Source organism: Culex quinquefasciatus, chromosome 2 (genome assembly GCF_015732765.1).
Source record: "Culex quinquefasciatus strain JHB chromosome 2, VPISU_Cqui_1.0_pri_paternal, whole genome shotgun sequence".
In the NCBI taxonomy this organism is placed as follows: Eukaryota; Metazoa; Arthropoda; class Insecta; order Diptera; family Culicidae; genus Culex; species Culex quinquefasciatus.
Genome location: NC_051862.1, coordinates 223,645,700 through 223,669,369, shown reverse-complemented (window position 1 = coordinate 223,669,369; position 23,670 = coordinate 223,645,700). Strand labels below are relative to the sequence as shown.

The 23,670-nt window shown below is 36.8% G+C and overlaps 1 long non-coding RNA gene across 1 annotated transcript; it reads left to right on the top strand.

The window, feature by feature from the left end:
• Nucleotides 1-44: 44 nt before the first annotated feature.
• On the top strand, nucleotides 45-23,655 carry LOC119767241. Its single transcript, XR_005277410.1, has 5 exons — nucleotides 45-285; nucleotides 15,372-15,408; nucleotides 15,478-15,576; nucleotides 23,089-23,230; nucleotides 23,293-23,655. It is a non-coding gene; the product is annotated as an uncharacterized LOC119767241 (long non-coding RNA).
• Nucleotides 23,656-23,670: the final 15 nt, after the last annotated feature.

Below are 23,670 nucleotides of genomic sequence, written 5' to 3'. Positions count from 1 at the left end.
GGTTAGAAGTCTAAAAAAGTGGTTTTATTCGTCAGTTCTAATTGGAAGGGTGACGGGATAAGAACGCTAAAGTTTTCGTTTTTGGAGGACCCATTGAGTTCTTGAAGGATAAAAGTAAAAATTCAAATTGCGCATGTTTGCCGACGAGGGTTTAAAATCGTTTCAACTCGGTATGCAAAGTAGCAGCTGGCAAGGAGAGCAGTCGGAAGCCCCGACTCAGTATCATTTGGACAGCCGAAGGAATAACAGATGGATATTTGGATACCAAGTGAAAGAAAGTTGAAGGTAATTTGTTAAACTATCATAAACTTCCCAGAAAAGCAAAAAAAAAAAAAAAATAGAACTTTCATGGATATGTGTAAAAATTATTTAAAACCTCGTTTAAAACTATTTATCGTTAATTTTGTCTTCGGTAAAAAAATATACAAGACAGGGAGTACAACTGTGTCATGAGGACAGTTAAAACATTTTTTAGGTACCTAAAATACTCAGCTTGGTAAGCTGGAGTTATACAAAAGTATAACACTGACAAATTTGTTTGGTTTCATGCCAAAAATATTTAACTGAAATTTTAAAAGATTTCTTTCAAGAACATTGCCAAAGTTAAAAAAAATATGTGGTAAATTCTAACAGAAGTAAATATCCTATTAAATTCTAAACAACTTGAGATTCCGGATAATCACATGTCACTGCCATTTCTCAAATTCTCACCCCACCAAATTTCCAAGCGACCTGGGGTGGCCTACCTTGATTGACAGCTATGGCAAAAAGAATCAACGAGAAAAAAAAACCAACGAACTCATTGTGGAATGCGACGTGCGTGATTTTGGCTTCGATTTCAAAGAGGATTAAACAGTGCTGCCACGGGAAATTCGAGAAATTTCAAAAAGCGTGAACAAAATCGCATCTAGTGAGCCTTGATTGGACGTGCGTGCGAGGGTGGGTGCTGTTCGGGAAAACGTTTTCTCAAGTGGAAAAATCAAAGCAAGCTCGGTGTAATTAGAAAATTAGAAATGTGATTCCCGTTCCGACCCTTGCGGCTTGCTGCGATCAAAAGTGCTGAGAGGATTTTTTTTCAACAATGAAAGAAGTTTTTTTTGTGTTGAAAAAATCGCACTTTGCTGTCCTGCTGGAATTTCTAATAAGAAGGAAAATGTTAAAAGAGAATCCATGTTAGTTAAATTTATTTAGGTTTTTCCTTCGGGGTGTGTGTGCAAAATTGTGTCCTTTTTTCGCCATTCACCCCACGCGGCCCACACACTTTTCGGCACAAGGAAGGTGATCGGGTCTTTCCAACTAACGAGAGTGAATAAAATGACCGTTGTGTGCAAAAAAAAAAAGACCAAAAGGACTGCTAAAAGTTAAATGTGAAATTGAAATTGGAATAACGACGTTTGATAAGAGGATGGCGGGAGGAAGGCCATCAGGATAAGAATGAGCCCGAAATTGGGTCCGAAAATGGAAACGGTCAAATGAAAAACTCTTCAAATCAAATTGAAAGATTTCCATTCGTTGCTTTTGGCCCGGAATCTTCGCCCCCGCTTCGACATTCGAAACTCAAACAACAAGAGCGGCCCCCGCACGAGTGAAGGACGCCGAAAAGGACGACGGCGCTTTAGGGGACGATTTTATATTGGATCCGGCCGACCGGATCCGGGGTCCGGTCCTCGTGCTTCTGGAGCTGACTTTTAGAAGTTTCTACTTGATTTATTGTGTGTTTGGTGGAATAGTAAATTTAATGCTGATTTAGGTGCCGTTGGGTTCGACCTGGGGGCATGAATACCCAAAACGGTGCAAAAGTTGGACGATTTCCAGCGAAAAACTTCTTTTAGAAAATTATTCATTTTTCCAATTTCGCCTGTTTCATTTCCAACTTTCTTGAAAAACGTTGAACGGATTCCTTAATTTTTGTTTTCCTTGATCACCGTTTTCTTGGGAAACAATGATTCAAGTATGAAGGCTGCTATTATTTCCAGCTTTAAGAGCAAAATACTTAGCAGATATTGAAAATTGTAGTTTTATTATCTTTTGTAGACGTTCTGCTAGCCGAAGAAACAAATAAAATAGTAATTTTTTTTTTTGATAAGTTTAAAAATACTGAACGAATTACTTAAACGTTGCTATAGTTAGCTTAGTTAGACATTCTGTTAACCGAAAAAAAACAATAAAATTAGTGATGAATCAAATTGTTTAAATAAAATAAGTGCCGCAATTTATATTTTCGCAATTCCGTCGTGAAATTACTTACTTTTCCTGTCATTCTCGAGTGACAAAACGGCCTTCTTTTTTCTACCGAAAATATTGTACGATCAGTTCCTTACTGGACTCGGTCATTGGAAACGACCGTCGAAATAGGCGGCGAGTCAGATGCGGGTATAAAAATGTCAAAACCTCTCGCCCCTCACTCTGTCTCACCATACATCTGCAGCTTTGTTGACAAACAAACGGAGCACGCGGTCGCATGATGGCGGCATCGAGCAAGAATTAACGGTGATCATGCGGTAATTTTTTTTTTTCAAGAAAACAATATTTTTCCGATTTGAAAAAAAAAGTTAAACTTTTTAGCACTACACAGAAAAAAAAATCATGGTAATATTACATCTGGGAAGGAGTTCATCTTTTATGTCAGAAAAAAGGTGTAATTTTACCTCTGGAAATGTGTAATTTTACCACTTTTCTGGTGTAATGTCACTTTTTCAGTCTAAATTGAGGTAAAATTACATCATAAAAGAGGTAATATTAAACCTTCCAAAATTAAAGCTTCCAAATTTACATTATTTTTTTCTGTGTAGTATTGTAAAGTAACATTTTCCAATTTTGTTTTGTTTTGAACGGTGAATTTACTTAACACATGGATGTTTGACATAAAATTCCATTCTAAAGGCGTTTTTTGGAATTAAAAAATTGTAAGCAACTCGTTGCAAAATTTGATTTTTTAGCACTCGTCGAAAAATTTGGTCTTGTCAATATTTTTTTTTTGCATTAAATTGAAAAAAGTGATCAGAAATGGTTTTTAATTGTGTTTTCTACCGTTGTACCATTTTGCAAGCCGTTTTGAAACTTCTTACCTTTCCTGTCATTCTCGAGCGACGAAACGGCTTACTTTTCTCTACTTTTCACCACTGAATTGGGTGCTGAAAAGTTGAAATCTTCAGCATTCGTATCGAAAGGTAACATTTCTTTTTTTAAATTTTGAACGGTGAACTTACTTAACACATGGTTGTTTTAAATGAAATTCCATTCTTGAAGCATTTTTTGGACTAGGAAAAAAAAAAAAACTTGTTTGAATACTTGATTTTTTGAGCACTCGTCGTATTTTTCAACTCTGTATACCTTGTTGTGTAAATTTACGACTCGTTGCAATTTCTTGGATTTCGGATAATCGAATGAGAAACAAAAAAAAAACGTATTTTCATTTTTTTTAATTTTCTTACTTTTATTATCAAAATTCCAGTTCTACGACTCCATTTTAGTCAAATTTGAATAGTTAGTTGGCCGCCATCTTGGATTTAAAAATTCTGAATCACTTCAGGGTAGTTTAGGGGTAGTACAACAATCAAAAATAAGACAACCTAAATTTTTTTTCCTGATTCGATTATCCGAAGTGAAATTTTGCCTAGGTCTTCGGATAATCGAGTGTGGACTGTATTATTAAGTTTGGTTGATCTTTTCACTCAAAACTTATTTTTCTTCCCAAAAACTCTCTGCTTAACCCACCGTTCCTCACCTCGGAAAACGGAGCTTTTTTCCTTTTCAATTTAAGCTGAAGAAGGCAGAAAAAAAACCTGATTACCAGTATTTGTGTGTGTGTGGCGGGGAGAGACTCCATTCCCGGATGGACGTCCGTTTATTTGCTCACTCTTATCGTGATTTTTGGGAAGTGCTTAATGAATTTCCTCGTTTTTCATTCGCAATCCGTATTGGATTTTTTTTCTTCTTATTTCATCCTGGCCAGTGGAAAATCAGAAAAAAATCACTCGAAACGCGACACACACGCGCGTCCTCGAAGGAAATTGGACGGTCCCATTAGTTTAGTTGGAACGCGATGAAAAGAAGTTCGATTTTTTTTTGGAATGAGATTGGCATGCTCGAATTACGCCGAATTCAATTGTGATGCGAAATTAAACTCTCCAGTGCAGAAATGGAAGCTTGAAAAGCGAAATAAAATCGACTCAAATTCGAATGGGGATTTTTTGCACGGATTTATTATCATAAACCTCAGGGGTCAACCTCGAAGATAATGCCAACCCCATTCAAAAGTTGTAACGAAGGGAAAAACTTGTCAATTTTCCATGACAATGGACCAAATTTGAAAACATCGTCACAGTGATAATACAGGGCCATAAAACATGCTCGAGAAAGAAAATAAAAATGCGTGGGGGAAATTTTAAAGGAAAAAAATCGCCTTCGGAATCAAATTCATAGGAAATGTTGCGTGGGATCAATATTATTTTTCCATTTTGGCCGGCCTAGCGTCGTCCGGTCGAGAATAAAATGTAAAATAAAAATAAAACCTGCCTTTGAGAGGGGGAATTGAGTTTTTTGTGTTATTTCTGCGGAGGTTTATCACATTGTGTTTATTTTTTTTTGTTGCGAGCATTAGCAAAACATGTCCTCTGAATTATGTACATGTTTCGGCACCGTTGTCCGACAAGATATTTGGGAAAATAAGAGATCCAAAGTGGTTGACTGCACGAGGAGGAGGGAGTTTTTTTCAGTTTTTAAATAATTTAATATAAAACGTAAAGTTTTATATCTTCTAGCTTCATGTGCAAATTCTAGATAAGTTATAGAAATATAATTATAAATTTAAAACAATTTCGCAATTTTGATGCTACAATTTTGTCAATAAAATAATCCAGGTTTCAGTAAACAACTTTGTGGAGAAATAATATTGAAGGAATTTAATAAATAAAATAGCTTATCAAATTTTGATTCCATTATAACAAAGTCATAGTATTTTGAATAGAGATTTTAATAATATATTTCCAAGAGTTTTGAAAAGTTCAACGCTCTCTAGCACACCCATCAAAATTGACACATCACAGTGACCCGGTTTGAAAATTAAATTTGCAACACTTTGCGTCGAGGGAGTGTGGCAGGGGCCAACCCGCCTACTTCGATCCAATAAAAATAAAGTGGTCGACTAAATTTAGGGTGCACGGCCCCGAAATCCCCCGAAATAAAATGCTTCGAGAGATGTGCGTGAAAAATTTGCAGCACTTGTCAATTTTGCTTTTTATCCCCCGGCAGGTGCTTTAAATATTTATGAACTTATCAGCTAATGGTTTCTTGATGTTTTTTTGGACAGTCTGAATATTTTCCAAATCGATTCGAGTGCGCCATTAAGTTTGAACAAAATCGGGTCGAAACTTTTGTGATTCATCATTTAGCAGGGAAATGTACACGATGTAATTCGATATTTTCCGTTCCGGAGCGCGCTTACCGCATGTACAACGTTATCCTTTCTATTGTCCATCCCTTTTCGAACGGGGTAGAGATGCAATGTTTGCCGATTATTAATCATTATATTTCCAGGCATCCTTGTTTCGGGAACGATGCTGACGATGCTGCTTTGTTGTATGATGAATAATGCTGTCTAATTCTCATTCATTTTCCACCACCCCCGCCGAAAACCCTATTTGCGGTGAACGGCCATGGATTAGGCAAAGCAAGCCATGAGGACGACAACGCTTGGCGTTGCATGGCCTGCTGTGTGCACGTGGAAAAAGGGTTACGTTAGTGCAAATTTATGTTTAAGGATGAATAATCTATCATTTTCGTCGTATGATTATGTATTACTGTTTGTGAGCGAGTCTGTGAGTGTGTGTAACAAACGGATCCATTTACAATATGAGATGAACGTAATGAGATTATGTTGATGTATAAGAGCATTTTCCGACACGTCCCAAAGCGAACCGTGCCAAGTCATGGTCGCTTCTGTTTTTTCTCTCGCCTCCTAGAACGACCCGTGGAAAAGAGGAAAAATGATGAAAAATATTTTCTAAAGCGCTTATGGCTGGATCTTGAAACTTTTCTCCTTCCTTCCAAGTGGAGTTCTGTAGATGTGCGAAATGGGATTTTGGGGCGCGCACCATCAGCATAGGGATAAGGAAAACCCATAAATCTCAGTTATGCACGGCGTGACGGAATTTGAAACAAGTTGATTTATATTTGAGATTAGGACTTTCTCCCCACCCCAAAATAAAAATCCTTAACGGAATCACTCGAAACGTGCAAAATTCAAACGACAAGTAAAACAGCAGGCCATGCTCATTAACGACATCAAAGCAAGCCCGTGCTAACGAGATCGAAATGCATGACGTCCTTCGATCTTCAGGTCACACAAACAATGCCCTAATGAGCATCATCTCCAGTCAGCAGCAGCGCCTACTATGACTGACTGACCAATCGACATCGGTGCTAGCGCATCATAATCAGGGAGGACGAAAAAAAAAAAAACACAAATTCTGCTGACACGTGTGTGCCGAATAAATGGTTGCTATATTTGGTCATATCATTAACACGCACGATGATGAGTGAGAGAAGGTGGAACGATTGCTTCCCCATTATACGGCGACGCGTCACAGACACACAGAGCAAACAAACGCGCGCACACACACACACACCCGTGGTAACGAAGACGAATTGGACGCAAAACGGCATCTTTATGAGGTTTTTTTGTTGAATATTCCTTCCGTTTTCCGGTCGCTTCCTAACAATCATAAATTTTGGCAACGTCCTCCTCTGACAGGGTTGTCGTCTCAATACAGCACATAAAAGGATTCCGGCGAGAGTTGCATCGTAGCATGGCTGGCTAGTAGTACACTGTAGAAAAATAACATTTGTCGCTTTTCGACTTTTTTAGTCAGAATATAGAGCAGATTCGTTAATTCGAAAGCTCGCTAATTCGAACGTATTCGAATTGAAAAGCACTCAAAAGTCAAAATTAGGCACCCAAACTAATGATTTTTTTGTCGATTTCCGAGAACGTCTTTTGAACAGCTGTCAGTCGTTTTGATTTCGGATTCGCTAATTCGAATGCAGTTCCATTCTAGGTGATGAATAGAGAGAATGCGTAACGTGATTTACGAATGATCCCACTTTGTTTACATCTGCAAAGTAGGAGTCTGTTCAAGCACAAACATGACTTTTTTCTTACTGTTAAATGAGCTGTAGTATGTGTTTTATTTTGTCTAGTTTTTGACATTTCTTCCGGAAAATTGTGTGTGTTTTTAAGTTTCGATCGATTAGATGTGTTTTTTACGGGTCACGAAGAACTGCTGTGAGAGTGTAATTCTGCGATGTCGCAGATAAATTCCCTGGCTGATTTTGGAATCCTCTTCAGCTCTTCCTGGTCCAGCGAAAAATCATCGCAAATTCTATAGAAGCTAATCCATAGCGAAGCTAATCCAACCAACAGAGAAAATTTTCACTAAACCAGTAGGTTTTCAAACGGAGTCAAACAATAAAGACAGCTTCTGAATGGATACAACCAGATCGACTCCAAAAACAACTTCCATTCATAATTATAAAAAAATGGCCATCTCGCTTTCAACTATCTTAAGATTTCTTGACTTCAACTCCAGGTCCTCGAAAGCCACTAATATTTCATTCTCGCATTTTTTTAATAATCGATAACAATACTCTCTACTTTTGGCGAACAGTAAATTGGTTCCACTTAAACAGTTCAAAATTGAGACCGTTTTGCGAACCACTATTCAACACCCAGGTTCCATTCGAATGAACGAGTCTAATCTGTTGGCAGTGTTCCCAGAATTCAAGAAAGATAATTGTGCACATATCCGTAGGTCTCGATGTAATTTTCATAACAATAATTAACATCCCTAAAATTTGCCTTAGTCCATCAAAAGCAATAATATCTCACGACAGGGTGGCCAAATCTTCATATTGTATTTTAATTTGAAATGATCTTTCTTATATCTTACATAATTGACAACGAAAAGTAAAATTCCCAAAATACCATTCCGTTTTTTATTTATTTTATTGGTCCAAAAATGCAATTTTTAAAATTAAAAAAGTAAGCACAAATTAATAATTTGACTACAGTAGAAGAGGCGTTGAAAATATTTTGTTTTAATGTTGTGTGCAAAATCGGCTCAATAAATAAACATTTTAATGGAAATTGAACTTATTTTCTGAAAACAATTAAAAATGGATTTTTCTGTTATGATAATCATTTTTAACATGTTTGAACTGAACGAAAAATATTTTGATTTTTTTTAAATTCCGATAACTTAAAAAAAATCTCTAGAAGAGAGAGTCTTTAGACTTTGTAAATCGGACAATTCATAGGTTTTAAATGTGGTTTTCTATTTTCCTTCTAAGATCAAAATTTAAAATAAATCCTTAAATTTGAAACATAGGTTTTGTGAACATTTTGTCGTAATCACAAGTTAGCTTTCAATGCCTCTCATTTTGACCTTCACAGATCCCCAAAATTCGATTTCAATCTTAATTCAACAAAACCACGGAAAAACTTAACTATTTTCTACGAAAGAAGCTACGATCAGATCGTGCTGACCCGGCAAGGACCCCCTTATGCCCTGGGTAGTATTTCACACTCATCAAAAGATGAAAACATGGTATCTCCCGTGTTGGATTATTGTTCCGGATGAGGGTCTGACACAACCACACCAAACAGTGGGATAAGCGTTGTATAGCCATCCGTGGATAAAGCGTCCTAAAATGCTAATGCTAATGCTATTGCTGAGAAGTTACGATCAGATCGTGCTATCTTGATATACCCTGAAACTTGCTGCAATTGCGACAATTGGCCAAAGGGAATTGAGTCGAAGTTTGATAGGTTTGTATAGGCCTACGGAAAATCGAAACATGAACATAAAATGTCTAAGTATTGTTTTGTTTTGTTTTTTTTTGCTTTTCATTTCAAATTCGAGACTGCGACCCCATTTAAAAAAAATAAAGATTTAGTATTGCCTTTTAGACTATAAAATGCATTTTCTCAATATTTCATGACTTCCATTTTGTCCATCATCTTGGATTTAAAAATTATAAATCATTCTAAATCGGATTCGGTTTTCTGAAGAGATATTTTTCCAAGGCTTTCGGAAAGTCAAGTCAATATTGTACAATACTGGGTATTAGGGTGATCCAAATCTGGGCTTAATCGAGGCTACACCTTGAAATCAAAGATTGACCTATGTCTAGGCTAAATTCCAAATTTGAGCTCATTCTGACCACGGCAACCCCACCCTCAAAACGCTTGAAGTTTGTCTGGACAAATTGTCAAAATGTATGAAGAAAAGCCACTGTGGGAGGGGTTCCCGTTGACAGAAAGTGCTCAAATTTAGAATTTATCCTAGTAATGGGTCAATCTTTGATTTCAGGTTATAGTCCTTTCCGATGAGTTATATAATTTGATGATCTGGTAACCTGATTATGCTATGAAGCTTACGAATGATATTCTATATTTTTTGTAACCGGTATTGGATTTTTTTTCTGATTTATAATTATTTATGAAAATCTGGCAACTTTGGCTTTTTCATGTGTATCAAGAGATATTATGAACGGATGTTTTAAATTTTCTTTTACTTGGTTTTTCAAAAGACATTCTTTCATTTTGGGAACACTGAACTTTTATGTTTTAAAATTAATTTACCATCAAGGTACTGACTAATTTCATAAAAAAATCAAAATTAGTATTTTTCTCTAAGAAGAAACTCAGCAAATACAAAGATTTTTCAACAGTGCCCCCTTGAATCCTAGCAAGCGACGAAAACGATTCCAGCAGCAAAAGGGGGGCAATAAAGGAGTATGATTTGAATGTCTAGCAGTCTATGCGGTTGCCATGGCAAACTACCTTCCTTCACTGCGAGTAAAGCAGTTAGGGTGGGTGGGGGTGGCATCACATAAGGTTCCACTATTCTCTCACCTTCTCTATACTAGACTGTTGGTTCGTTCGTTTGTTTGCCGATGTTGTTGTTTGTTAGTCAAACGCGCCGCGAACGCAGCATCATTATTTGATCCTGGAGGGCCTTTGTTGGCTGGCAAGCGGAGAGAAATTTGCAAGGAAATGAGGTTACGTTCATATGTGTATTTATATGGAAATGCACGGAGCTGGGCTCGTAAATGAAGGCAATAAAAGTGGGATGTTAGGGTGGTTCATGTTGTTTTTGAAATTAAAATTTAAATAAGCGAAAATTGGAATCAGGACAAATAGTTAAAAATTTCTTGAAAATTAAGTTTAAAATATTTCTTGCACCTGATTCAACCAACTCTAACAGGACAAATATCCCAGTAAATGTTGCAAAACGGCGCATGCGCCAGTTCAAATTTAATGTATGAAATAAAATATAATGTATGGAAAATGTATGCGCTGAATATATAATGCTGCACACCAGAACAAACGTCGTCGTTCCATACTACCAAACACCATTACAAAGGGGATGCTGCAGGACGAGGGTGATTGCTTCTGGACCGGGCTATAGATTGTTGGCCAAAAGGGGTGGTGGATTCGGGGTGGGTGAAGGTATAAAAAAGGATCATAAAATAAATTACACATGAGCATACATCGCCGATCCAAGCCGAGCTGAGTGATGCTGACAGTTCGGTGTACCTAGACTGTAGAGTAGGTACTCGGCAACCGGGTTGCTAGATGATGGTGTTGTGCATCTGAGCGCGCAAATGTTTGCTGTGATGATGCCGACGATGACGACGACGACGAAGAAGTGTCCTGGTATCGTAGTAGGCAGCAATGCTGCGAAAGGATGAACATCGCGTGAATAGGGAATGAGAGCGTGGCAGGCCATGAGATGAGAAGACGCACGAGCATGACTGACGTGACGGGATTTGGCGTCGTTGCACCCTAGGGAAAATTACAGCGTGTGCATTTATATTATATTTATTGAAATTTTACTTCAGTTCTAAAAATCTATGAACCTTTAAAATTCTGTTATCATTTACCAAACAGAAAAAAAATCATCTCAGTCTCACCTTCGCACGCAGCATGCCACGCCCCATTTAAATTTAAAATCCAATCACAAAAAAGTCATAATTTATACCCTTGTTTATCTCTCAACGACTACTACGATGATGTAGAGTGCGAGGAGTACCGAGGTTCGGATAAAAAATGTCCACAATACACACACGCAAAAAAAAAATACGTAAGTCGACTAACGACAAAGACGACATCACACACAGGACGACGCACAGGAATTTAAACCCTGCTGTGCTGATAAATACAAACGGACGACGACAACACAAAAAACGCACATCGCAGCCTACTCGGATATTCGGAGAGTCTGCGTACAGGTCCGGCCTGGTCGAAGTCGGCGAGGACAATCAAAGGCGGCTGCTTGCTTGGAGGGGCGATAAAAAAGAGTCCCCCTCGCGCGCGCGTTCCACCCGGAACTTTTGAGTGATAGCAGGGATGGGGTGGTTCTAGAGAGGGCGAGCGCGAAACCGGGAGAGAGGGTGAGGAAAATCGGAGGGAAAACGTGGAGTCTGCGTGCCTTTGCGATAAACTTTACACGTTCGTGGAGGATTTTTAAAAAAATACTTTAAAAATATTTTTTTCAAATATAAAATCGCAAACCAATACAAACGCAATATTGAAGGTTGTTTAGTTAACAAAACCGCCAAAGAACTATGGAATTCTTAAGAAAAAATGCCGCTCACTGTGTTGTTGATCAGAAACAAAAGATGCAGGACACAGTGTTCGGGGACAAGAAAAAAATGTATCAATGTAATCAAAGTCAGTCACCGACGAGAAAATTAGCATTTTTCTCTTTGATGACATGCCGATGGTGAATCGGGGTTAGGTTGGCATTTTTTATCAAGCAAGCTTAAAGTTTATGTTGATCTAAGGAATATTGAATAAAGACTCCTTTTAATCAATATTTAAAAAAATATTTAAAAACGAATAATCTTTAAACATTTTTTATAGCAACCGAATGAAAGCACCCATTTCTAGAATAAACTTCTTTGCCTGTTTTGTTTTAGAATTTCTTATTGTCTGCAGTAAGAAAAGTTGCCCCAAAATTGCTTTTTATTTATATTTTGGGAATTGCTCCAAGCGTGGTTTGAGGGGGCAAAAACTTTTTCCTCCGCATAAACAAGATTTTTTACACACTGTGGGAGAGAACGAAAAAATAAATTGAAATAATTTACATTTTTTCATTTGTCTATGATGAAGTCTTTGAAAAATAATATAAAACTTCAGGTTAGGTAGATGAAAAAAAAACCTCAAATTGATGAACAAACTTTTTTCATTGAGATGTTGGATGCATCACTTGTTTTTACCCTCGATCACAGTTAATATTTAAAAATATTTGCAAAGGCAGTATAACAATCAGTGTAGTAAATGAGTGATAGAAAAAAAAAAAAACTATCATTTGATGATTCCCGCTCCAAATTATCAGAAGGTATAGCGACCGTCACTATAGCTTGTGGTTTCTCTTCGTTTATCGTATGATTGCCAGCATGAGCATTCTCTTTCTAATACTGTATCACTCCTTCTCGTTCACGAAAACTCGCCAAAGATTCTTTTGTTTTCTAAGAGAATCTCAATAAAAAAAACCCTGATAACAACTTAACGACACGGAATTTTAAATTTTCACAAAATTTACAAATGCAAATTTGCTTGACTTTGTACCTGAACATACAATACAACAAAGTTTAGTTAAAACATCGTCATAAAGAACATAAACTTTGAAAAATACTTTCAACAGCCTATTGTGAAATCGAAATATTTATTGAAAACTTTAATATTTTATTGTCAAAAGTGTTTTTTATAACATTCAAACATTTGAAGAAAATCCCTCGAACACATGCAGATTTTTGTGCTAATTCTAGATTTTGTCTTAAAAATGATTGAGTTTCAATAATTCTGTCCATCTTCAAGCTTGCCCACAATTCCCGCACGACAGACAAGCGTAAGTGTGTGGTCGTGGAAAACTTTTCACTCGTGTATGAATTATTGCTTCCCTTTTTGGGGGGGGAGAGAAGAAAAAAAAAAAAACGTTTGGGGGCATGAACTTGGTTCGTTTATTGTTTCTTTGATGGATTATCTTTCGCTGCCAGAAGCTCACGCGGGGGTCACTTTGATTGGAATCGAGAAAAATGGTCAATTTATGGGACGCTTGGTCTAAGCAAGCGCCGCGCCGCGTTGCGTTGCAATTTGGGTAATGCCATGGAAACGACCTTCAAGTGCACTCCTGTCCTCAAGACTGACCAATCAATCAATCATTTTTCTTGCTCTCGCTCTCAGCTTACTGTGTGGCGTGCGTGCAAAATTGGCAGTCATAAAAAGTGAATTATCACAGCCTACTCGGCTTTGCCGAGGAAAGACTTACAAAAAAAGCTGCCCATGTCAACGCGCGCGTTGACCGGGTCACCGGGCTGGGATGAAAAATGATCAGATTATACAAAGTAAGTGACGTGTTTTGGTGCTAAATCCACAGTTACGCATCTCGTTCGGCGTCACCACCACAACATGTGTCACCCACTGCCGGGGGATGTGACACAAAAATTCATGATTTTGACAGGGCATGTAAATTAACAAAAGTAACGAATGGTTTGATGTTTGAGGGGGAAAGTTCATTCCTCCTGACTTGCGGGAAATCCATCGCAGTAGCCGGGGCCTGTCTGGGCACAGGGTGATAAGAAAATGCAATTATTCTAATCTCCACATCTTGCAAACGTTTCTCCGGAAAAAGGTAATTCTTTCTCCAATGAATCCTTACGAATGTTTGCTGTGTGTACATAAAGTAAAGGCAGATTTCGCTCCCCTCGCTTATTTACCGCGTCTAATTAAATGTTCGTGTACGCACGCACGTTCTGCGTGAATATTTAATTTATTACTTTCGTTTTTCGCCGGAATCTTTCACTATAGTTTCAGTTTTCGGGGGTTCGAGATAAAGCCAACCCTGCAAACACATGTGACAAGCATATTTAAATTATTCCTCCCAGGATCACCATGGCAACGAGTTGGCGGTCGTTGGCAAGCAATCCAAGCAGTCTGTGGACGCACCAGTCAATGGTCGCTTGGATACGGGCAAGGTGCCTTATTAAATCATTCTAATGAACCATTCTGGAAATCAGAAGCTAAGCACGGAAAAGAAGGGCTGCCGGAGCGTGAAATTATCTGGCTACGTTTTTGTTTTGCGACGGAAAGAACCGGGAGATTCTCCGGCAGAATCACTCCCCGATATAAAAGCGGGCGGTAATTGAGACATAACACCCATCGCACATACATCATCTAAATAGGAGACGGTTAAGTGTTGCGAGTGTGTGCAAAGATGAGGGTGGGGGGGAACATGTTTTGGTGACTTTCCCCTAGCATAGGGTGGCTTCTTTTGGGATTGTAGTTTGGGTACCGTCTGGCTAATCAACCCTCTCCGGCAATAACGGTGGATCCATGGTTGTTTGCCATCTGCTAGGTGTTCATAGAAGTGACACTTTTTGAGAAATGTCATCGAATCGTAGCAGGCGAAGTGTTAACAAGAGTTCTTAGTTGTAATTGTTTTCAAATGATCCAAATTTGACGACGGAAATTATTTAACTGCTTCTAAATAATTCTTCCTTCTAATTTTTTGTCCTTTGACCAGCTTGCTGCGATGTCCAATCGGCTTGTTTCACCACACCACGAAAAAATCGATTTGGACTGCAAAAAGCAATCGTAAAAAACGCATATAAACATAATAATAATATTTGATATTATAATACTGCATGCCGCAGATTTCGATTCCCTCAAGACCCCCCCCCCCCATACAAAATGTATCGTTTTTTCACCCTTCGAAAATCGTCGCAGTTATTTCTCGTTTTTTATACCGGGGACCATACTCTTTTTTTCTTCTTCAAAAGCCATTTCCTTTTGCGAGGGTGAGCGCCGTTTGCGTGTCCCCGGCGGGAGATCCCGGAGATGGTGTGGCCCTGATAGAAGTGCGGTCATGCCGCTTGAATAATAACTGTTTCGAGATTATTTGATTGCTGGTGCCCGGTCCAAGTAGGCCGCCACCACCAGATATTATGGTTATCATTATGGCAGTAGGCGATGGTCGCTGCTTCCACAGCGGCAGTGGCGCCCCCGTTATGAATATTGCTGGAAAATGTCCTTTTTTCCTGATGATGGGGTAATCAATTTCTTTAAATGCGCGCGGCATTACGAGCACGTGACCCGGGCACTCGGCATTTTCTAGGATTTGGAGAGTTTTTTTTTGGTTGCGGCCGTAATGATGGCACATTAGCGATAATTGGATACGCAGTTGATGCGTTTGCGAAAATCTTGGGGATTTTTGGGGTTTGTTAGGAAGGATGTGAAGTTATATTTTTGTCGAGAGTGAAGTTGGAACGATTTCAATTGATTTTACATTTTGCCTTTTTTCCAGATGCTGAAAATAGCCCTGAAATGTCTCAACCGCAAAGGTAAGATTTCAATCAGATGATACAGATGACCAGTGATTTTGGCAGTAGCTAACCGAAGTTTTATTTTAGGAATCAATTTGGACCGATTTCAACGATGTCATCAATTACAACGCGATATCTAAAAAGCGATGCTTGCCAACAATCCGCCCTCGAAGCAGGCTATGAAAGGTAACAACACATTATAAAAATAGTCTAAAGTTGAAGGCAAGGTTACGAAACAGCCCTCGGAAGAGGCTGAACCATAAATTAATTGTCCATAAAAGTATAACAAGTGGTGTATAGCGAGATACCACAGTTGAATAATTTTTCTACAAAACCTGCTATTTTATCCGACATGGTCCTTGGCGGTGAAGCCAAACCAAGCAGCTCTAAATTTCAACCAATATTTCTTTTTCCATTTGCGCCCAATTATCGCACCTAATGAGCATCGAAGTCGATTTCGGAATCAGCTCAATTGGACCCCCCTCCCCAACTGAGAAACGCCGAAAAAATAGTACTAATTGTGAAAATATGCTCATCACGGCATAATTTGATAAGTTTTTTTCTCTTCCAAACGCGCGGAGGTGTGCAAAGGTGAAAATCCTCCACTCGCGATAATGATACGTTTCTGTGTGATAAACCATTTAATAAGATGTAATTAAATTTAAATTCATCTGGTGCGGGCCTTGCCACAGTAGTAGGCCGCGCTTCTAATTCAGCTTTCAACACGCTCATTAGCTACCTAGAGCAGGCTCGTTGCCGGCCAGAGTGCAGTCTAAGCAGGCCGCGACGACGGCGGCGATGCCCATTGGTCGTCCGGTTGGACGCAGCAGCCATTGGACGTTATGAGATTTGAATTTATGATTAGACACCGCCTACTTGTGAATATTTATGAGCTTGCACAGGTGCTGGGTTCTTCTGAACCCTTTGGTTTGAAATCTTTCAACAGGTCAAGTTTTGTGATACTTCCATTGACTGTTTGATATAAAATGTGTTCAAAATTGTTTTAAAACATTGTAATACAATGATTTTTCTACTAATTAAAGAAACGCATCACCCTAGGCAAACAAGTTTAACTAGCTAAACGTCATTAAAGAGCGTAGAGTCACTTCATGGCACACTTGATTGCGGTTTTCACCGCGCTGTCGCTTATACCAGATGAATAGTAATATAATCACCGCCAAGCCGTAATAATATTGATTTCAGCGGAAAAGCGCCCGGACACTGAAGTGCAAACTAAACGAGGCGCAATCGCAAGTAAATAAATATTCATTTATCGCCTAGTCCAACGGTGCCTGCTGATAACGAGTTTGAAAACTCAGATGTTGTCGCGCACAGAATAGTTTAATTATCTTCATTATATAGAATAAAATCAATTGCGCTCGCGCGTTGCGCTGATTATTACAACAAGTGCAAATTATATGGTGACCATCGAGCGAACTAAGCCTGTTTTATCATCAGTTTCAAAGTAGTAATTGATTGGCTAGTTATTGATATGCAATTGTGAAATCTTTGAGTCAACATTTACATGTGATAATGATTGTAGCGCACGTTGCGAGGCCTTTAAGCCCCAGACTAAGTGATTCAACGACTAATTAGCTAATTGCACGATACTTTGAGTACACACGCAAAGGAATGGATTGTGAGTGCCATTTACATGGCAAATCCTTATGGCTCACACGTGGTATTTAATGTACTCCCCAGTGTGTTTGATTGATTGAGAAGGTTGAGCTGTAATATTGTCGCAAAGTGATACCATGCAAGTGATTCAGCTGGTGTGCAGTATCAGAAGATTGGAACTTTGATTGGTTCAATCGAATTCATGTGAATTAGTCTGTATTTTAGTTTTAATGTTTTTTAAGCTAGAGAATTAAATTTCAAAAGTTAGAAGATTTGTCTCTCTGACCAAATTGCTGGACTGGATTTTTTTTCCAGCTGAATACGAATGCTCATTTAGATTTGATCAAACGAATCACATTTTTGAGCTACGCCTCTTTAAAATTGTATTATTCAATGTAATCAATTTATCAAATTAATGTAGCTCAAAACTGTGACTGTTTGGAGTAGAGGTGGGCAAAACCGCTCTTTCTTAGGAGCCGCTCATTTTCGTTCGCTCATTAAAAAGAGCCACTCTTTTGAACGGCTCTTTCGCTCTTTTTTTAATTTTTTGATAAAAAGGGTATTTTTTAGAATGCTATGGTTTTTAAAGTTATTTCACATTGGAATTTTATTAATAATTTGATCTATATGTCAAGATTTCTATTCGAACCAAAACGTTGAAATAATTGAATAGCATCCACTTAAATCTAGGATTTTGAAGAAATCGCTATCAATTTTAAAATTGCGTTTATGTTTGACAAAATTGAAGTAATGCATTTTATTTGGAGAAAATATTCTGTGAACTCTTTGCTACATTCTTATTTAATCGATTAAGTCTTTAAACGCTTAAGTTTAATCGGACAAGAGAATTTATTTTTTTTCCTAAAGTAGATGTTTGATAATATTTGACATGTTAAGCAACTTTAAGTGCTCAAATTTGTATTTTGGTAACACATTAATGTACAATTAGATGTACATACAATGATTTTTTTTTTCATTTTGTTTAAAAAATCATTTACTTTTGGAATTTCAAAGAAGAGTAGGACACTGAAAATGAGTTTAATTTTTTTAAGTGGTGTTTGGCAGCAATTTTATTTTGGGATTATTTTTTTATAATTGCATTTTCAACACTCAAAAATAAATTTTATGCTACAATTTGTTCGAAATTCAATAAATTATATTTATAACAAGTTTGAAAATCATTCCATCTTAGAATGGTTCTCTCAAAGCCCGAAGTTAAAAAAGAACCGCGGTTCTTTTTTTGTGAGCTATGGTTCATTCGCTCTTTTCAGTGAACCGGCTCTTTGAGCGGCTCGCTCTTTTTTTGCCCACCTCTAGTTTGGAGTAAATGTGGGCATGTGGGCTATGTTACAATTCATAAAATAATGGCATCCAATACAGGGCAGATTCGATTACCTGAAGATTTCGAAAAGACATTTCGCTCAAATGCATGCAATATGACCAATTCGAACAAAACGATCAAAATTGCCTAAACGATTAAAACGACCAAAATACCCTAATGACAAAAACGACAAAAATCACCAAATTAATAAAAATGACCATATCGACCAAAATGACGAAATCGACCAAAATGGCCAATACGACCAAAATAACTTAATTGAAAATTACCAAATCATCAAAAATTACCAAGTCGACAAAAATAACCAAACCGTTTAAAATGACCAAAATGATTAAAATGACCAAAATGACCAAAATGACCAAAATGACCAAAATGACCAAAATACCAAAATGACCAAAATGACCAAAATGACCAAAATGACCAAAATGACCAAAATGACCAAAATGATTAAAATGACCAAAATGACCAAAATGACCAAAATGACCAAAACACCAAAATGACCAAAATGACCAAAATGACCAAAATGACCAAAATGGCCAAAATGACCAAAATGACCAAAATGATCAAAATGACCAAAATGGCCAAAATGACTAAAATGACCAAAATGATCAAAATGACCAAAATGACCAAAATGACCAAAATGACCAAAATGACCAAAATGACCAAAATGACCAAAATGACCAAAATGACCAAAATGACCAAAATGACCAAAATGATTAAAATGACCAAAATGACCAAAATGACCAAAATGACCAAAATGATTAAAATGACCAAAATGACCAAAATGACCAAAATGACCAAAATACCAAAATGACCAAAATGACCAAAATGACCAAAATGACCAAAATACCAAAATGACCAAAATGACCAAAATGACCAAAATGACCAAAATGACCAAAATGACCAAAATGACCAAAATGATTAAAATGACCAAAATGACCAAAATGACCAAAATGACCAAAATGACCAAAATACCAAAATGACCAAAATGACCAAAATGACCAAAATGACCAAAATGACCAAAATGATCAAAATGACCAAAATTACCAAAATGACCAAAATGACCAAAATGATTAAAATGACCAAAATGACCAAAATGACCAAAATGACCAAAATGACCAAAATGACCAAAATGACTAAAATGACCAAAATACCAAAATGACCAAAATGACCAAAATGACCAAAATGACCAAAATGACCAAAATGACCAAAATGACCAAAATGACCAAAATGACCAAAATGACCAAAATGACCAAAATGACCAAAATGATCAAAATGACCAAAATGACCAAAATGACCAAAATGACCAAAATGACCAAAATGACCAAAATGACCAAAATGACCAAAATGACCAAAATGACCAAAATGACCAAACTGACCAAAATGACCAAAATGACCAAAATGACCAAAATGACCAAAATGACCAAAATGACCAAAATGACCAAAATGACCAAAATGACCAAAATGATCAAAATGACCAAAATGACCAAAATGACCAAAATGATTAAAATGATTAAAATGACCAAAATGACCAAAATGACCAAAATGACCAAAATGACCAAAATGACCAAAATGACCAAAATGACCAAAATGACCAAAATGACCAAAATGACCAAAATGACCATAGTGACAAAAATGACCAAAATGACCAAAATGACCAAAATGACCAAAATGACCAAAATGACCAAAATGACCAAAATGACCAAAATGACCAAAATGACCAAAATTACCAAAATTACCAAAATTACCAAAATTACCAAAATTACCAAAATTACCAAAATTACCAAAATTACCAAAATTACCAAAATTACCAAAATTACCAAAATTACCAAAATGATTTAATGACCAAAATGACCAAAATAACCAAAATGACCAAAATCACCAAAATGACCAAAATGACCAAAATGGCCAAAATGATCAAAATGGCCAAAATGACCAAAATGACCAAAATGACCAAAATGACAAAAATGACAAAAATGACCAAAATGACCAAAATGACCAAAATGACCAAAATGACCAAAATGACCAAAATGACCAAAATGACCAAAATGACCAAAATGATTAAAATGACCAAAATGACCAAAATGACCAAAATGACCAAAATGACCAAAATACCAAAATGACCAAAATGACCAAAATGACCAAAATGACCAAAATGACCAAAATGACCAAAATGATCAAAATGACCAAAATTACCAAAATGACCAAAATGACCAAAATGATTAAAATGACCAAAATGACCAAAATGACCAAAATGACCAAAATGACCAAAATGACCAAAATGACTAAAATGACCAAAATACCAAAATGACCAAAATGACCAAAATGACCAAAATGACCAAAATGACCAAAATGATCAAAATGACCAAAATGACCAAAATGACCAAAATGACCAAAATGACCAAAATGACCAAAATGACCAAAATGATCAAAATGACCAAAATGACCAAAATGACCAAAATGACCAAAATGACCAAAATGACCAAAATGACCAAAATGACCAAAATGACCAAAATGACCAAAATGACCAAAATGACCAAAATGACCAAAATGACCAAAATGACCAAAATGACCAAAATGACCAAAATGATCAAAATGACCAAAATGACCAAAATGACCAAAATGACCATAGTGACAAAAATGACCAAAATGACCAAAATGACCAAAATGACCAAAATGACCAAAATGACCAAAATGACCAAAATGACCATAGTGACAAAAATGACCAAAATGACCAAAATGACCAAAATGACCAAAATGACCAAAATGACCAAAATGACCAAAATGACCAAAATGACCAAAATGACCAAAATTACCAAAATTACCAAAATTACCAAAATTACCAAAATTACCAAAATTACCAAAATTACCAAAATTACCAAAATTACCAAAATTACCAAAATTACCAAAATTACCAAAATTACCAAAATGATTTAATGACCAAAATGACCAAAATAACCAAAATGACCAAAATCACCAAAATGACCAAAATGACCAAAATGGCCAAAATGATCAAAATGGCCAAAATGACCAAAATGACCAAAATGACCAAAATGACAAAAATGACAAAAATGACCAAAATGACCAAAATGACCAAAATGACCAAAATGACCAAAATGACCAAAATGACCAAAATGACCAAAATGACCAAAATGACCAAAATGACCAAAATGACCAAAATGACCAAAATGACCAAAATGACCAAAATGGTAAAAAAGACTAAGACCAACAAATTGAACAAAATAATCAAAATAACCAAAACGTCCATTTTTTTTATAATGATTTGTTTATTATATAATAGTTAATAAATCGGTATAAGCGTGACCAAAATGACCAAAATGACCAAAATGACCAAAATGACCAAAATGACCAAACTGACCAAAATGACCAAAATGACCAAAATGACCAAAATGACCAAAATGACCAAAATGACCAAATTACCAAAATTACCAAAATTACCAAAATTACTAAAATTACCAAAATTACCAAAATTACCAAAATTACCAAAATTACCAAAATTACCAAAATTACCAAAATTACCAAAATTACCAAAATTACCAAAATTACCAAAATGATCAAAATGACCAAAATGACAAAAATGATTTAATGACCAAAATGACCAAAATGACCAAAATCACCAAAATGACCAAAATGATCAAAATGATCAAAATGACCAAAATGACAAAAATGATTTAATGACCAAAATGACCAAACTAACCAAAATGACCAAAATCACCAAAATGACCAAAATGACCAAAATGACCAAAATGACCAAAATGACCAAAATGACTTAATGACCAAAATGGTCAAAAAGACCAAGATCAACAAATTGAACAAAATAATCAAAATAACCAAAACGTCCATTTTGTTTTTTTTATAATGATTTGTTTATTATATAATAGTTAATAAATCGGTATAAGCGTACCGGAAATCCTATTATTCAAGACCTATATCGTCATTAAAAACTAGCCACGTTGTTCGATTTAGATAAGTGCTCACTTAAATTGCCATCATTTACCATACAGCACTTAATTTAACCAGATTAAACTGGCCAAACCACGCGCTCAGGCTTCAGCTTTTTGACAGGCACATCCCGATAAAAGAAACACACCATTTAGGTCGTATGATTTATTTATGAAGTTTTGTGTGTCTTTTTATATTATTTTTGGCTTTTTTCACAGTGGGCGATCCGTAATAATAGTAATATGAGCGACGCCACGTGGTGCGATTTGGGCATCAATGAAAATGTTTTTAAATTAAGAGTTCCGAGCAAAAAGACGTGTCGTACTTTTAATAATCCTACTTTACGAGCGCATGTTGCGATTTTGGCATTTTTTGGACGTTCATCAAATGGCAAGTTTAGGCCTGATGTTCTTTATTTTTAAACTTGGTTTTAGTGTGAAATAAAAATTTTACCGCTAGTAAATTATCGCACTTAAATATGTTCCACCGGGTTGGGCTGCCATGGGTTGCTGGGATGCATGTTTTGGAATTTTTGATATCTTATTCATCGTCGTTTATATTTTTGCGCAGACAGGTTGGCTGATTTCAGGGTTGAACCCGAATGTCTTCCACGCTACAATTACACACTTATCTGGAAGGTTTTTTTTTGCGCGGCAAAGAGTTAATCAAATTTCGAAACCGCGAGAAAATTTGTGTGTGAGGTACCGTGAGGAGTTCATTCATTCACTTTTGAGGAACATGTTAATAAATATTTAATTGTTATTATGAAAATTTTCCAGGCTCTTCGGGAAATGCTGAGAGCGTCGTTGCGGTTGGAGGATTTAATGTGGCCACAGCAGCGCGGGCAAAGGACTGAGACACCCTCAATGGAGCACTGGTTAAGTGATTTGGACAATTTAATTTGATTGAGGTTTTTCGCTGGTAAGGGTTCGCTGTTAAATGGAATGAATATTCAGTAGAAGTAAGTTTTTTCTTCTTTTCAGGGTATCTTCACGATCGCCTACGTGATCTAGTAGGCCAGGTGCGTGTGCTGTGGATCAGCAATTGACACTGTCGTCGACGTCGAAATTCTCATCGTAGTAAGCCTCGATTATCTTCCATCTTTTCGCCCAGTCGAGTCTTATTTATGGGCGCTGGTGCTAAATTTAATAGTTGCACCTAGACGTGATCAAGCATTTATCAATTCTGTCAAAACTGACCACACAGCGAAAGAAGCTCGAGGGTTAATTAGCTGGCTAAGAAATGGTAAAAAGTTTCAAATTGATTCCCATTACGCTTACGAGAGAGAATGGGGAATTAAAGGGTGATGACATCTCGCCGTAGTAGGCGACTGCTTGTTTTTGGTTGTTCCGTAATTTATC